At 42.3% G+C, this 13,843-nt stretch overlaps 1 protein-coding gene across 7 annotated transcripts in view; it reads right to left on the bottom strand.

Annotated features, from left to right (window-relative positions):
* Positions 1 to 13,843, bottom strand: part of APBA2 (amyloid beta precursor protein binding family A member 2) — a 322,283-nt gene that overhangs the window by 273,757 nt on the left and 34,683 nt on the right. For 3 of the 7 annotated variants that reach the window (XM_034784916.1, XM_034784915.1, XM_034784919.1), the window contains exon 1: positions 13,037 to 13,210. The exons of the other annotated variants lie outside the window; for them this stretch is intronic. The gene's annotated coding sequence lies outside the window, so the exon portion shown is untranslated. Of the gene's footprint in view, positions 1 to 13,036; positions 13,211 to 13,843 lie in introns of those variants that run through there. 7 annotated transcript variants of the gene reach the window in all.

Below are 13,843 nucleotides of genomic sequence, written 5' to 3'. Positions count from 1 at the left end.
ATTTGCAATTTTATACATCATTGAAAATTCACTTTTGAGCTTTGCTACTGCTGGTCTTCATGCTGACTGTAGTCTGGATGAAAGCTGGAGGCATGTAGGTAAGTATAGCGGTCAGCAGGTTTCTGGTATAGGGTGGTGTTTATGTGACATTTTGAGTACACGCATGGCCCCACAGTATGCCAACATTTTTATGGCTGACTTAGAACAATGCTTCCTCAGCTCTCGTCCCCTAACGCCCCTATTCTACTTTCACTACATCTTCATCATCTGGACCCATGGGAAGGAGGCCCTTGAGGAATTCCACCAGGATTTCAACAATTTCCACCCTACCATCAACCTCAGCCTGGATCAGTCCACACAAGAGATCCACTTCCTAGACACTACAGTGCAAATAAGCGATGGTCACATAAACACCACCCTATACCGGAAACCTCCTGACCGCTATACTTACCTACATGCCTCCAGCTTTCATCCAGACCACATCACACAATCCATTGTCTACAGCCAAGCCCTAAGTTACAACCGCATTTGCTCCGATCCCTCAGGCAGAGACAAACACCTACAGGATCTCTATCAAGAGTTCTTAAAACTACAATACCCATCTGGGGAAGTGAAGAAACAGATTGACAGAGTCAGAAGGGTACCCAGAAGTCACCTACTATAGGACAGGTCCAACAAAGATAGTAACAGAACACCACTAGCCATCACCTACAGCCCCCAACTAAAACCTCTCCAGCGCATCATCAAGAATCTACAACCTATCCTGAAGGACAATCCCTCACTCTCACAGATCTTGGGAGACAGGCCAGTCCTCGCTTACAGACAGCCCCCCAACCTGAAGCAAATACTCACCAGCAACTACACACCACACAACAAAAACACCAACCCAGGAACCAAACCTTGCAACAAACCCCAGTGCCAAGTCTGTCCGCATATCTATTCAAGGGACACCATCATAGGACCTAACCATCAGGGGCTCATTCACCTGCACATCTACCAATGTGAAATATACCATCATGTGCCAGCAATGCCCCTCTGCCATGTACATTTGCGTAGAGACTGTCCGGTTTGGCCAAAGAATGAATGGACACAAAGCTGACATCAAGAATTATAACATTAAAAAACCAGTAGGAGAACACTTCAATCTCCCTGGACACTCCATAAAAGACTTAAAAGTGGCAATTCTTCAACAAAAAAAACCTTCAAAAACAGACTCCAAAAGAGAAACTGCAGAACTGGAATTAATTTGCAAACTGGACACCCTCAAATTAGGCCTGAATAAAGACTGGAAGTGGCTGGGTCACCACAAAAACTGATTCCTCCCTGCTGATACTCACACCTTCTTCTCAACTGTTTGAAATGGGCCACCTTGATAACATTGAACTCATTAGCACTACAAAAATGATTTTCCTCCCTGCTTGTCAACAGTTGAGAATAGCCCTCTTCCACCTTAATCAAATTGTCTCATTAGCACTGACCCCCAACTTGGTAAGGCAACTCACATCTTTTCATGTGTTATGTATTTATACCTGCCTCTGTATTTTCCACTCCATTCATCTGATGAAGTGGGTTTTAGCCCACAAAAGCTTATGCCCAAATACATTTGTTAGTCTCTAAAAGGTGCCACAAGGACTCCTCATTGTTTTCACATATTCACGTGATTCCAATATCTGGGACAATAAGTAAAAACACGAAATATCACAAGGCTTACCATAAAGTGAGAGCTGTCTACACTGCTTGGTTTTTTAGATCTGAATACAGGCTCAGAAGTAAAACCTAGCTCAAGTGTTGTATTAGATCAAGTTTTCTTTTCCTCCACAAAGTTTAGCATCATAATATATAAAACAGCTGTTTGTTTCCCCCAATATCAACCTCTAGCAAGCAGATGCATTGTTCTGTCCAAAAGCCCAGTAAACTATTCATCCAGTAAAATGTACTTGTATAGAACTGACAAAAGGAATTTGTATGAGGGAAAGTTAGCCAGCTAATTCTATTACTCTCCCATTAGAAGGGATGCTAGCTAGAAAAGCCAAAATAAAGCCCCACTTAAAAGTATCCCAAAGGACAGAGCACTGGACTGGGACTCAGGAGATCTGGATTCCAATCCCAGCTCTGCCACTGGTCTGATACATGACCTTGGTCAAGCCACTTCACACCTTCGCTATCAACTGAGGATAATGATGATTACCTCCTGGTAAAATGCTTTGAGATCTACTGATGAAAAGCACTATAAGAGCTAGGTAATATTATCTGGCACATCAGTACAAAAGGATTAACGCACCAACATATACATTTCATACTGAAATAAAACTGATGCTAAGCTATTCTTCCCCAGAGTAAAATAATCTTAATAGCTTTTTTGGTTCAAATCATTATTTCTAATTAGATCAGCTGTTAGTTGATGGCTCCAGTTATGATGTGCAGCATAATAAACGGGGGACAAATCAACCAAAACACATGCTTTAGAGATCATTGTCTATTCTACATCTATTTACAGTAACAGAATTGCTTAAAAAAATAAAATAAATAAACAAACACAACCCATAAACAAAACACACACCCTAAGGTGAGCCTCTTTACACAGATAATGGAAAGAGAACATCACAACACCCACACATTGTTCTTGCTATCTCAGAGGAGATTAGAGTGAGATTTTTTCCTACCACCTCAAGTACAAAAGAATACCTCTTCATTATAAAACAATTGATTTAAGATGTATATTGCTGATAGGTGACAGATATTTTCCTGTAGTCAGGGCAAGTTTTCTGTCAAGGAACCAAGTAATCAGTAGTATCAAGGAGCTGAAAAATTCCTGACAACCCTCATGGCATTTGAGTCATACAGGAGCCCAAATGCCCCTTCTGTGAGGTCACAACTACAACTGGATTCAATAAAGAATTAGGTAAATTCATGGAGGATAGGTCCATCAATGGCTACTAGCCAAGATGGTCAAGGGCAGAACCCCACGCTCTGGGTGTCCCTAGCCTCTGACTGCCAGAAGCTGGGAGTGGACAACAGGTGATGGATCACTAGATAATTGTTCTGTTCATTCCCTCTGAAGCACATGGTCACTGTCAGAAGACAGGACACTGAACTAGATGGACCATTGGTCTGACCCAATATGGCCAGTCTCATGTTCTTCTTTACAAGATGTACTAAAAAATGTTCCTCTCCTCTCCTCTATTGTCTGGGCCACTGCTGTAGCATGGGCTGTAAAATCTCCAGTCAGCGACAGAATTCCTTCCCTATTTATCATCCAATATGCCAAAGCTCTGATCTCTCGGGCCATAATACGTCAAGTAGTTGTGCATAATTAAAGCTACACTGATAGACTAACTGTCACAGAGTATCACAGAGATAAAATTATTTTTAAACCTGCCTTATCCGTAATCCAGAGTTATCTACAGTACAGTTAACAGTGTTTTGAACCGAGAATAAATTTTCTTTTTAAAAGGCAGAACCACCAGACCTTCTCCCCCACCCCCTCCACAACCTAGGTCTTACAAGAAGAAAAACACTGTTGTGCTCTGATTCTCCTTTGTAATGCTGTATCAAAATGTATTCACTGACTCTGAAGGATAATGAGAGGGCCATGTACAGAGTAAGAAAACTATGCATTTCCCACCAGCGATAGAAGCTATAATTTGTATTCCTCTCTTATGGTCCTTTTAATACATATTTTTTATTACATGGGCAAATAGAAGTTAGGTTTCCATATTTCCCCTGCTTTATTCACTCCATATTTAAAAGAAGAAACAAATGAATCTGCTGAATCACAGAGGTCAACACCACATGAACAGAATAATGGCAAGATTTATAGTTTGTCAGGTTACTTTATACTTTCATGTATTCTTATAACAATTACATATTAGAAAGCCTGCAATATCTTAAGGGTAAATTTAAATATGTAGGCAAGCAGTTCTGGTGGAATAGCAACAAATGCATCATGCTGCATACTAAAAGTCTGGAACCAAATAAGGCTTTTAGTTCTTCCCCATCCTGGATCAGTTTATAAAGGAAATATTTGTACCCTTGGCTGGACTGTCCTTTAGAGCCTACCGTACATTAGTACTTGTAACCGCATTTGAAACAGTTTGCAACAAAATAGATGGAAGAACGTTTTGCAATTAGAAACTGACTGTGCTTGATCCCTGTTAGAGGGTAATAGCAAGCAGAGTTTTGGCTAATATGATTGTAACATATTAAAGTGTAAAGTGTTCCAGTGTAGACAGAATTCTTTACAAACAATCATGTTTGACTATGATCAAAATCATGGATTTGCTTTTCTGTACATGGAGGAAATACTTAAACGAAAGTGCTAGAGTAGCCCACACTTTAAATGTGGACTTCACTTGATTCAGGTGAGCCTTTTCCAAGAAGAGTGCACCTCTGACCATCTTCTTAATTGTTTTCTTCCCAAGGAAATTGCAATATTAACTAGCATTTTGGAAAACACCCCTAGAAAGGCAGGTAGGCCAAAAGGTGAAGGAGCAAACCAGTAACACTGTCTGCTGCATGTGAAGCAGAGATCTATCCTCTGGAAGCTGCATATAATAATATGTAGATAGGTGTTCTCTACATCTATTGATAGAAAAAAAAAAGTCCTTTGTAAGTTGCTGCTAAGGTGGAATTTAGGGTCTCCATCCCTGAACTATGGCTTCTGAAGGAGTCTGTTCAAGAGCTTCTGGTTGCGTGTACTTCTGTCTTTTGAATGCTTGGGCACTAGGAAGAGGATGGAGTAGAGTGCTAAGCCTTCTTGTTCCCTGTGGGATTGATTGGCATTCTGCAGTCTTCATATTCTGATATTTCAAATCAGTTAGAGGAAGAGGTCAATACAATTGGTTTTGGAATTGCATTTACTTCTAAGATGTAAGCCAGGCTATATGTCTCTACCCAAGAGTCACTCTCTTGCTGTAGTACTGCACACTTTCAAAGAAACAACACTTTGAAATTTCCTGCTAGTTGCCCTCTGTTTGGGGGACCACCTTACACAGAGTCAGGCTGCAGTCATGCTTCTTTGAAAGAAGGAGATACACAGATGCCTCTCATGCTACTCGATGTATTTAATCAGGAAGCTGGACATACCGCCACTAATTTTAGGCTGGATCAAAGGATTTTCAATACCCATAAATTCTAAATTTCTTTTTGAGCTGCAAGGCCTCAGATTTTTATTTTTATTTTTAAATGGGGTTCCCATGACAAATCTATTCATAGTCACCACAACACCTGCCCAATGGGACGCTTAAGTTACCAGTTGCCTGGGGTTTGGCTTTTCATAGCATCAGGCAGAGCTGGCATTGTGGTTGAGAGACAGTTACAGCTCATTGCTCTTACTGTAAATCTCAGTAAGGATAATGGGGAGGTGGGGATGCAATCTCACAATGGAAGTCTGACCATGCAGGCCTGGCTCTAGCACAAGACATGGAGGCAACAGATGTAAGAAGCGCTGCTGAAGTGACCTTGCTTTTATTATTATATTATTCTTTTAACTAACGACTTGCCAGGTCTTTTACCAGACACTAGACTGATACTCCCAACAGTTGATGCCAATCAGAACAGGTTTCTTGCAAACAGATTAACTCCCCTTCTCCCCCACTTCATCCCACACTTCCTTTTACAGAAGGCCTATATGAAGGAATACAGAGTCCACATAATACTCCTGAGAATGCTTTCAAATTACTCTTCGTCAAAACACTGATTCTGAGGTTCTTCCTTGGTGAGTTCTAACCCCAGGCCTGTACTACAGAAGTAAGTGGAACACTAGAAATGTTCACCCTTGAGATGATCCCTAGGAAGGCTCCTTAAACTTTATAGGTGATCCCTAAGTGTGTTTGAGGGAGGGGTGCAGGGAAGCCTTCACATGTGGCCAAGGCCGACAAGGGGGGGGAAGCTGGTACAAATTACCGGGGCCCGGCAGTCCGGAAGGGGGCCCGGGACCCAGCTTCCCCCCAACCCCCTTCGTCGGCCCTGTTTAGCTGGTCCGCCCTTGCTGGGGGGCCTGAAAAAAAATTTTCACCGGGGCCCAAACCCGCTCTCGGTGGCCCTGCATGTGGCAGCTATTTCAACTCATTAAATCCCACAGTGAGTCAAGCAGGGTTACATAAAGGTTGATTCACACCTTGTTAAAAGGTATGGGGAAATAGTCAGAAATAAGCACTGAGTCAAGAGACTCCTTATCTGCTCATTCCTCCATGTCTGGTACATTTTCCTCTCATCCACACAACTAGCTCTGGAGGAAAGGGGTAAAAAAAATGGCGTGGCAACAGCCAACCTGCAGCACGAGCAGGGTCCCATTAGTCCGGCAGGTGTGGTAACAGCTGACCTGTGATGTTTAGCAGAATTCCAATTAGCCCAGGCATTTCTGTCAAATTCTCTATCCCTCTGGTTGTCCATGAAGTGCTCCTGCCAGAGAGGCCTGTCCAAACATGTTGTGCTGGAACCTGCTGTCTCAAGAAGGTGGTGTTTGCTGCAGAGCCCCACGGCTAAGTAACAACCCAGTAATGCTTAGAATTTAATAAACTAACTAAAGAGGATCCATTCTGGTTGGTTTGTTCTCTTGTTGCTCTGAGCAGAACATCTGGTAAAGCCTTCCTGCAGCAACTGGGGTTAATTTACACTAGCTGGATTTCAGGGATGTGATCACTCCCAGCCTGCCTTATTGGAGGCAGAAATCAGACCTGTTAAAGAGCTGCAAGGAATAAGAACCATTGTAATGGATCTGCAGAACTTCCCTATGGTATCATATGTCCACAAGATATTACAACAGCTCCATAAAATGCAACAAGGAGATCCAAAGTTTGCCACCTCATCATATACTGCTTACAGTTGCTCAGCATTTGCTTCTAGATTTAGGCCTTGGCTACACTTACCCGGTAGTTCGACGGCTGGAAATCGAACTTCTGGGTTCGACTTATCGCGTCTAGTCTGGACGTGATAAGTCGAACCCGGAAGTGCTCGCCGTCGACTGCGGTACTCCAGCTCGCCGAGAGGAGTACCGCGGAGTCGACGGGGGAGCCTGCCTGCCGCGTGTGGACCAAGGTAAGTTCGAACTAATTCGAACTAAGGTACTTCGAACTTCAGCTACGTTATTCACGTAGCTGAAGTTGCGTACCTTAGTTCGAATTAGGGGGGTAGTGTAGACCAAGCCTTAGAGGGTTGTATTTTTGTAAACCACACATACTTGAACTTGCAGGCCAAAAATAGCTTTAATCTTGACATATTATGTTAGGATGAAAGACAGACTTTAGAGGGGCTATTGCAGTGTCTCAGAAATGCATACAGAAGGCTAGTGCAGTGTACTTATAGCCATATTGGTCCCAGGATATCAGAGAGACAAGGTGGGTGAGGTAATATCTTGGACCAACTTCTGTTGGAGAGAAAGAGAGAAGCTTTCGAGCCATGCAGACCTGAAGAAGAGCTCTATGTAGCTCAAAAGCTTTTCTCTCTCTCAGAGAAGTTGGTCCAATATAAGATATTACCTCACACACATTGTTTCTCTACAGAAGGCTAAGTTTATTACTGTGTACGCACTGACACGTCTGTAGCTGAGTACCAATCGATGTACAACACATTTATGCAGGACAAGAAACCTTGTACTCTTTACTGACATAGTAGACTTAGAATCTGGGACAACTGTTGGCATCATGCAGGGATGAAAAACAGTTTTAGGAGTTTTTGAGATCAAGGCTAAAGAGTCAGATCAGTACTGGATGGCCGGAATTTGGCCTGATTGTGAGATCCTTGGGCAAAAAGACATTATACAGGTTGTCAAATTATGTTCAGCCATATACATACACACACACACGACACTCCATGTTGTGCATTGTGTTGGGCACAACCTTAAGCTGGAGTTTGGATTTCAAACAAGAAAAGGATTAAACAAAATGTATTTTGAAAGTCATTTCTGAATTTTACTATTCAAATCCCCAAAAGGCAACTTTAGGCTCTTGATGACACCTTTGAGGCAAGAGGTTTATTTGCAGGGTATTGACCGTGTATACTGAGCGGCAAGTCAGGCCAGCGTACCAAAGTCAGTCATCAAAGATCATCACTTAGCTGTCACACAAACAAAAGCAGAAGAAGCAGAAAGCAGAGAAATGCTTTTTACACAATCACAGCAGCAACAATATCTCATTTTAATTTACTTGAAAGAATGGGACCAAACCATCCCTGCCACCCACCCTAAAAAAATATGTTTTCTTGGACAACCTAATTTGAAGTCTTAAATGCCACTGAACAAGGGATCAGCATTTCTCCCCCTCCCTGCCTGAACCAATTCCATTGTAGCCAATAACTCTCTGCTTTCCTAAATACTCCTTTGCCATTTCAATTGGACACAGTGTTGTTATTCTTCCTCACTTCATGCCCTAAAACCTGTTCTATAAGGCTGCTGTGAGCTGCAGCTGCTTTGTTTCACAATCACAGCAGAGGTAACTGCATTTCAGTTAGTCAGTGAGCACTACATTTCCTTTAGCCACCTTACAAGTGTGCTGCGGGACACAGCTAATGGGGCCAATCCAACCTCTGTAACAGTCATCCCCAAACTTTTTACCTCATGGGCCCCCTTACCCGTCCATGCCCAAACCGGGTCTGGCAGCAGGGGAGATGTGGACAGCTGTAAGGGGGCCAAGGCAGGGGCCACATCTGGGGGTGTGGGGCCAAAGGCGGAGTTGGGTGGCACTCCCTCCCCGCCCCCTGTGGGGGCTGGCTCAGGTCCCAGCCACACCTAACCCTCTAGGATTGTCCTGGAGTCTCCAGGAACTAGAGATTAATCTTTAATTAAATATTTTGTCATGTGATGAAACCTCCAGAAATATGTCCAACCAAAATTGGCAACCCTAGCTGCACCCACCCTGAACGTTCCTCTGTGTCCCCCCAGGGGGGGTGCACCCCACAGTTTGGGGACCTCTGCTTTATAATGAGGCAAGACTCTCACTGAAGTTACTTCAAAAATACCATAGGACTGGATCTGGCAAGACCCGTCTTCCTGTGTGTGGAATTCCATGAGGGAAAGGTTTGCAGGGTCAGACCCCTATTCTGTAGTGACTGCGAGATCTTCGGGCAAAGAGGCATTAGAAGAGGACAAAGTAGCATTTTATTAGACGCAATTGCTCAGGTAGAAAAGTCTCAATCAAAACTTTAATACACAACATCCAAAATAGATTATGGGAAACTGTAAAGATGAGGGGGAGATTTTCAAAGGCATGATGTGCAGTTAGACACCTAGCTCTCACTGAAAGTCAATGGCAAATGCACAGTGAACTACCCTGTGCCTTTGAGCATCTCCCACAATACAATATCAGACACCAGAGAGAGCCTATTAAAGTTAAATAAATACAATGGAAAAAACTTGCCAATGAGCACTGACTTTTGTTAGAGTTGAGACAAGCTATTAATGTACAGGTGATAAAACCTTATCTGGGTACCTGATGGCTCGCAATCACTTAACTATCCAAGTTGTTAGTAATAACCTTCTAGACACAAATTACCCTCAAATAGTTGCCAACTGCTCGAAGGTGACTACCCCAGGTACAATTCTCCAGATAAAATGGCAGGACTGGGGTGCATTCTGGTGGATGTCAGAGTATTTTCAGACGTGTTGGTGTTTGGCTAACCATCCAGAAATTTATCTAGATAAATGTTCAGAAGAATGTTATCTGGATATACTGAGACACACAGGCAAGGCTACCAGAACCCTATTTTCAAACTCCCCTCTCCATCTTCACATTTGTCCTTAGGGGAAAGTCCTCAGGGCTGTCAGAAAAAGCTGAATAGTAGAGGGTAGACACAAATTATTCATGCCTTGGGGAGTAAGACTGACGCATACATTCTATTTTGGTTCTTCAACCAAAAGAAATGTATTTTTGGTCAATAAATATTTTTGAATAATAAAGATAATTGTTGAAACTTGACACAGAGCAGAGTAATATGATTTCTTTAACATAAAAACATAACCTAAACAGGATTTGAACTCTGTACCTGAAATCACTAGATAATTGTTCTGTTTTTGCTTATTTTTGCTGAAGTATCACTGAGAATCACAAGAATATTATTAACGCAAGAGCTACACATTTCAAACAAAAGTCTCAATCCTACAATCTGGTGAAGGCGGATCAGAGTGCAACATATATCAGATATCATGATGAGGACCCGAGTGTCCCCCCAGTTCATGCATTTAAATGTTTATATATAAAATTCATTTTTCTTCAGCTAAAGATGGAAGAGGAGGAAGGAAAACTTTCCTATTTTGAGCTATAAATGCCTCCAAAAGTCAAGCAATTTATCTACCTACTATGTCATTTGTCTCTCTTGATCCCTGAATAATTTTTTAATGTATTTTAAGCAAGTCCCTATATATAAGAAAGGAAAAGGATGAAAGGATTACAGGAAAAAAATAAGTGTTACAAAAATAAAGAAACTTAGTGATGTTGGTGTCTCTTGCATGGTAGTATAAACTGCTTAGGTGCTTGAAGCCTAATTAGAACTAATTCTTTTGACCAACCAGAGCTTGGGCATGAACTTTGAGACCATCCCACTAGGTTTCTTTAAGGAGAGAAACAAAGCTTAATGTTGCATGTTTCTCCACATAAACTAGTACATATCATGCAGGAACAATCTATCCTTTCACTAGGTTGGCGAAGTTGCCTTTGTTGATGGGCGGATGAGGGGCAGCAGGGGAGAAAATCAGCAGCAGTGAGAAACATTCTTGGATATGCTATTTGGGCAGGTTTAACCAAAGCTATATTCCCTGCCATGAAAAGCAAAAGCCCTTTTTTGGCACATGCCCGGCTCCTCATCAAGCACAGTGGGTGAAAGTCTGTGACATCTGTGCTCCACCTCAAACAGAGGCAGAATGACACAGGGAGGCATATTTTTATGCTGTTTTCCATCTCAAAACAAGTTTGTTTCCCCAAAACTGAGCTCAGTTTTGAAGAGTTCCCATCACAGATCTCATTTAACTCTTCTCATCTAGAGCATCCATCCTACACCAATGATGGCAATGATGTTTTCTAAACATTTTAAAATGACTTTAAAAGGTCAGGAGAAGCAAGTGGGGAAGGGGAAAAGGTTATGATTAATTTGGTTTGCCTCTTTTTGACATGAATGAGGTTGCTTCTAGTCAGCAACATTAGTTTAAAAGCAGAAAGAAGAGGGGCTAATATACTAGAAAATGCAAGTTTAAGTCTCAAGGAGCCAGAGCCTATGAAGAGCAGGTCTGCAAGAAAGAAACACATCCATAGAGACCAGCAGATGTATTAACACAAAGAGTGTCAGGACAGCTGTTTTTCCCACCTATCTATAGTAATAAGATGAAGTTAAACACAGTAGAAGGAATAGGAGAAAAACATATGTAATTCTTTGCATGTTCCTAAGAAAGGTCTGTACAACTCAGACATATTGAGAAGTGTCAGTTTCAGAGTTTTCCATTTTAACCCCAGCCAATAAGACAACTCATTTCCGAAACATAGCTTCTCAGTACAGTCGGCTAAAATCAGAAAAATCAAGATGTAGACAAGTATCTGCACATATCATAGCCATAACTCCTGGATGGCTTACAGTCTTGCATGGAAAACTACAAGAATATCAAAATATTTACAAAAATCCTTTACTATTTTATCACTATATGCCATATATACTGCACACTACAGATATCCAAGTTAAATTAAGATGCCTTGTAGCGGTTATCTTCTTTTATCTATAGTTCCACTGGCTTGCAGAACTAATAAGATTTGTTGAGCAATAAAATCAGTAAATGCCTAAAATACCCTTCCTGCAAAAACACCACCATTTCCTGTGATATTCTGGTGAATATCTTGACAGGCTAGGATGATTGAAAATCATCACTTAAATTACTACAGCCTGTTTGCAAAGCTAAGATGGTTGGTCTTTTTAAACCATCTCAAGGCAGAATAAAAAGCAACTATAAAGTATACCTATATAAAGATTATATTACATAGAAATAAGAAAAAGAAAACCTTACTTTTGAATTCTCCTTTTATGTCCTTGCTATATATAACCACCAACAGAAGGGTACCGAGAAAACTAACTTTGAAAATCAAAAAGTACAGACTGCCAATTGTTAAGGCAAAGCATGTCAATTCTTCCCTATTGAACATTCAGCCTCATACACACAGGACCCCCTCTTCCCCTCTGGCAATATCAAAAACCCATCATCTGATCATAGTAAAGCTGGTAAGGAGGGGAGGGGGGAAATCATGTTATAATTTGTCACACTGTTTACTCTAAGAAAAATGAAGTGGAGAATTTTTAATTGAGTAGCTTTTCCCTCCAGACCTCATTATGAAGGAGAAGGGGGGGAAAAAAGTTGATCAAAAGCTCTAATTCAGTTGCTACACTGGAGGCATGATAAACCAGAAACAAATATAAATTCTAAGAGGGGTGCATCACATGAAGACTTCTCTTCTGTGTTTTTCGATCTTAAAACAAATTAACTCTGAATTCTCCAGCACTGTGGATGAGCAATGTGTGGAGATACACACACACACACTTACTTTAGAGCTAGGTACTGACAATTAAATATACATACACACACTATATAAACATTCCAAGTGTACATATACACACACTCCAGACAAAATATTAGATAATGAGGTAATAACAAAAATTGTAAAAGTTACACTCTAAAATATTTGCATATATAAATTAGTAGAAGAGGGATAGAAGCACAAAATAGAAAAAACAGAATACAGCATTGACTGCAGTCAGAGAAAAAGGTGATCCCAGCAGCAGCAACTTTCTGGATATAAACACTTTCCATTTCTAGTTCTCATCTGACTGAAATGAGGCAGCTGTATTAAAGCTTCCCTGCCACCACTATGTTACCACAATAGAAAGAAAGAAAAGCACTTCTGTACCAGGCAGAGAACATCTTCTGAATCCATCCCTGCACCAGACACAGCTATATAAATACCATCAATACCATCACCTTTCCCAATCATAGCAACAGATCGACCAAGCAATGCCCTCTCTCATCAGCTGCTACACATTAAATAAACTATCATATTAGTAAAATTACACTCTTCCTGTTGGAGTCTCTTTCCAATCTGGCTTCTCTTTGCACTGCTGGCAGGGTTGGTTTCCTCCTCCACAATAGCGAGAGAATGGGGATGAGATTTGGTGGCAGCAAAATCCTCGCTCTGCAAGGGTGGCACTGCGGGCAGTTCTCCGCCCCACAGACCCCTTTCAAGGAGCTTAATTTCCCCCCACTAGCTGGAGCTAAAATGTGGTTGGTCGATTGGTTTAGGGGAGAGGGAGAGACTACATGCAATATCCTGTTATCAGCATCCCACTAGGACAAGGAGCTCGGGGTAGGAGAATGGGACTTGCATGCAGCATCTGCCCCCCTCCCCCTTCAACACACACTGCAAGCAGCTCAGGGTAGGGGAGAGGGACTTGCATCCAGCATCTGGCCCCTTCCCTCAGACACACACTGCAAGGAGCTCAGTCAGGGTAGAGGAGTGGGACTTGAATGCAGTATCTGCCACACAAACAGAATGGGACTTGCATGCAGCGTCAGGTCCCCTCCCCCCACACAAACATACACACTGCAAGGAGCTTGGGGTGGGGGAGTGGGACTTGCATGCAGCATCTAACCCCCTCCCCACACACAAACACACTGCAAGGCACTCAAGGGGCTTCCACACACTATTTCCCTGCCAGCACTGCAGCATCCTACTCCCCGCTCCTGAGGGAGCTCCCAGCGGGCGAGGTGTCTACAGCGGTTCCCTCCTCCCCGTGCCTGGGGCACAAAGGCTCTCACTCAGCCCCTCACTCGGCCGGCCCCTTTCTCTGCTGACCCCTCTCTGGGAGCAAAGCCCCAGCA

The sequence above is a fragment of the Trachemys scripta genome, chromosome 10, assembly GCF_013100865.1.
Source record: "Trachemys scripta elegans isolate TJP31775 chromosome 10, CAS_Tse_1.0, whole genome shotgun sequence".
Classification (NCBI taxonomy): Eukaryota; Metazoa; Chordata; order Testudines; family Emydidae; genus Trachemys; species Trachemys scripta.
Note: the sequence above shows the minus strand (reverse complement) of the source record. Positions and strands in the feature narration are given on the sequence as shown.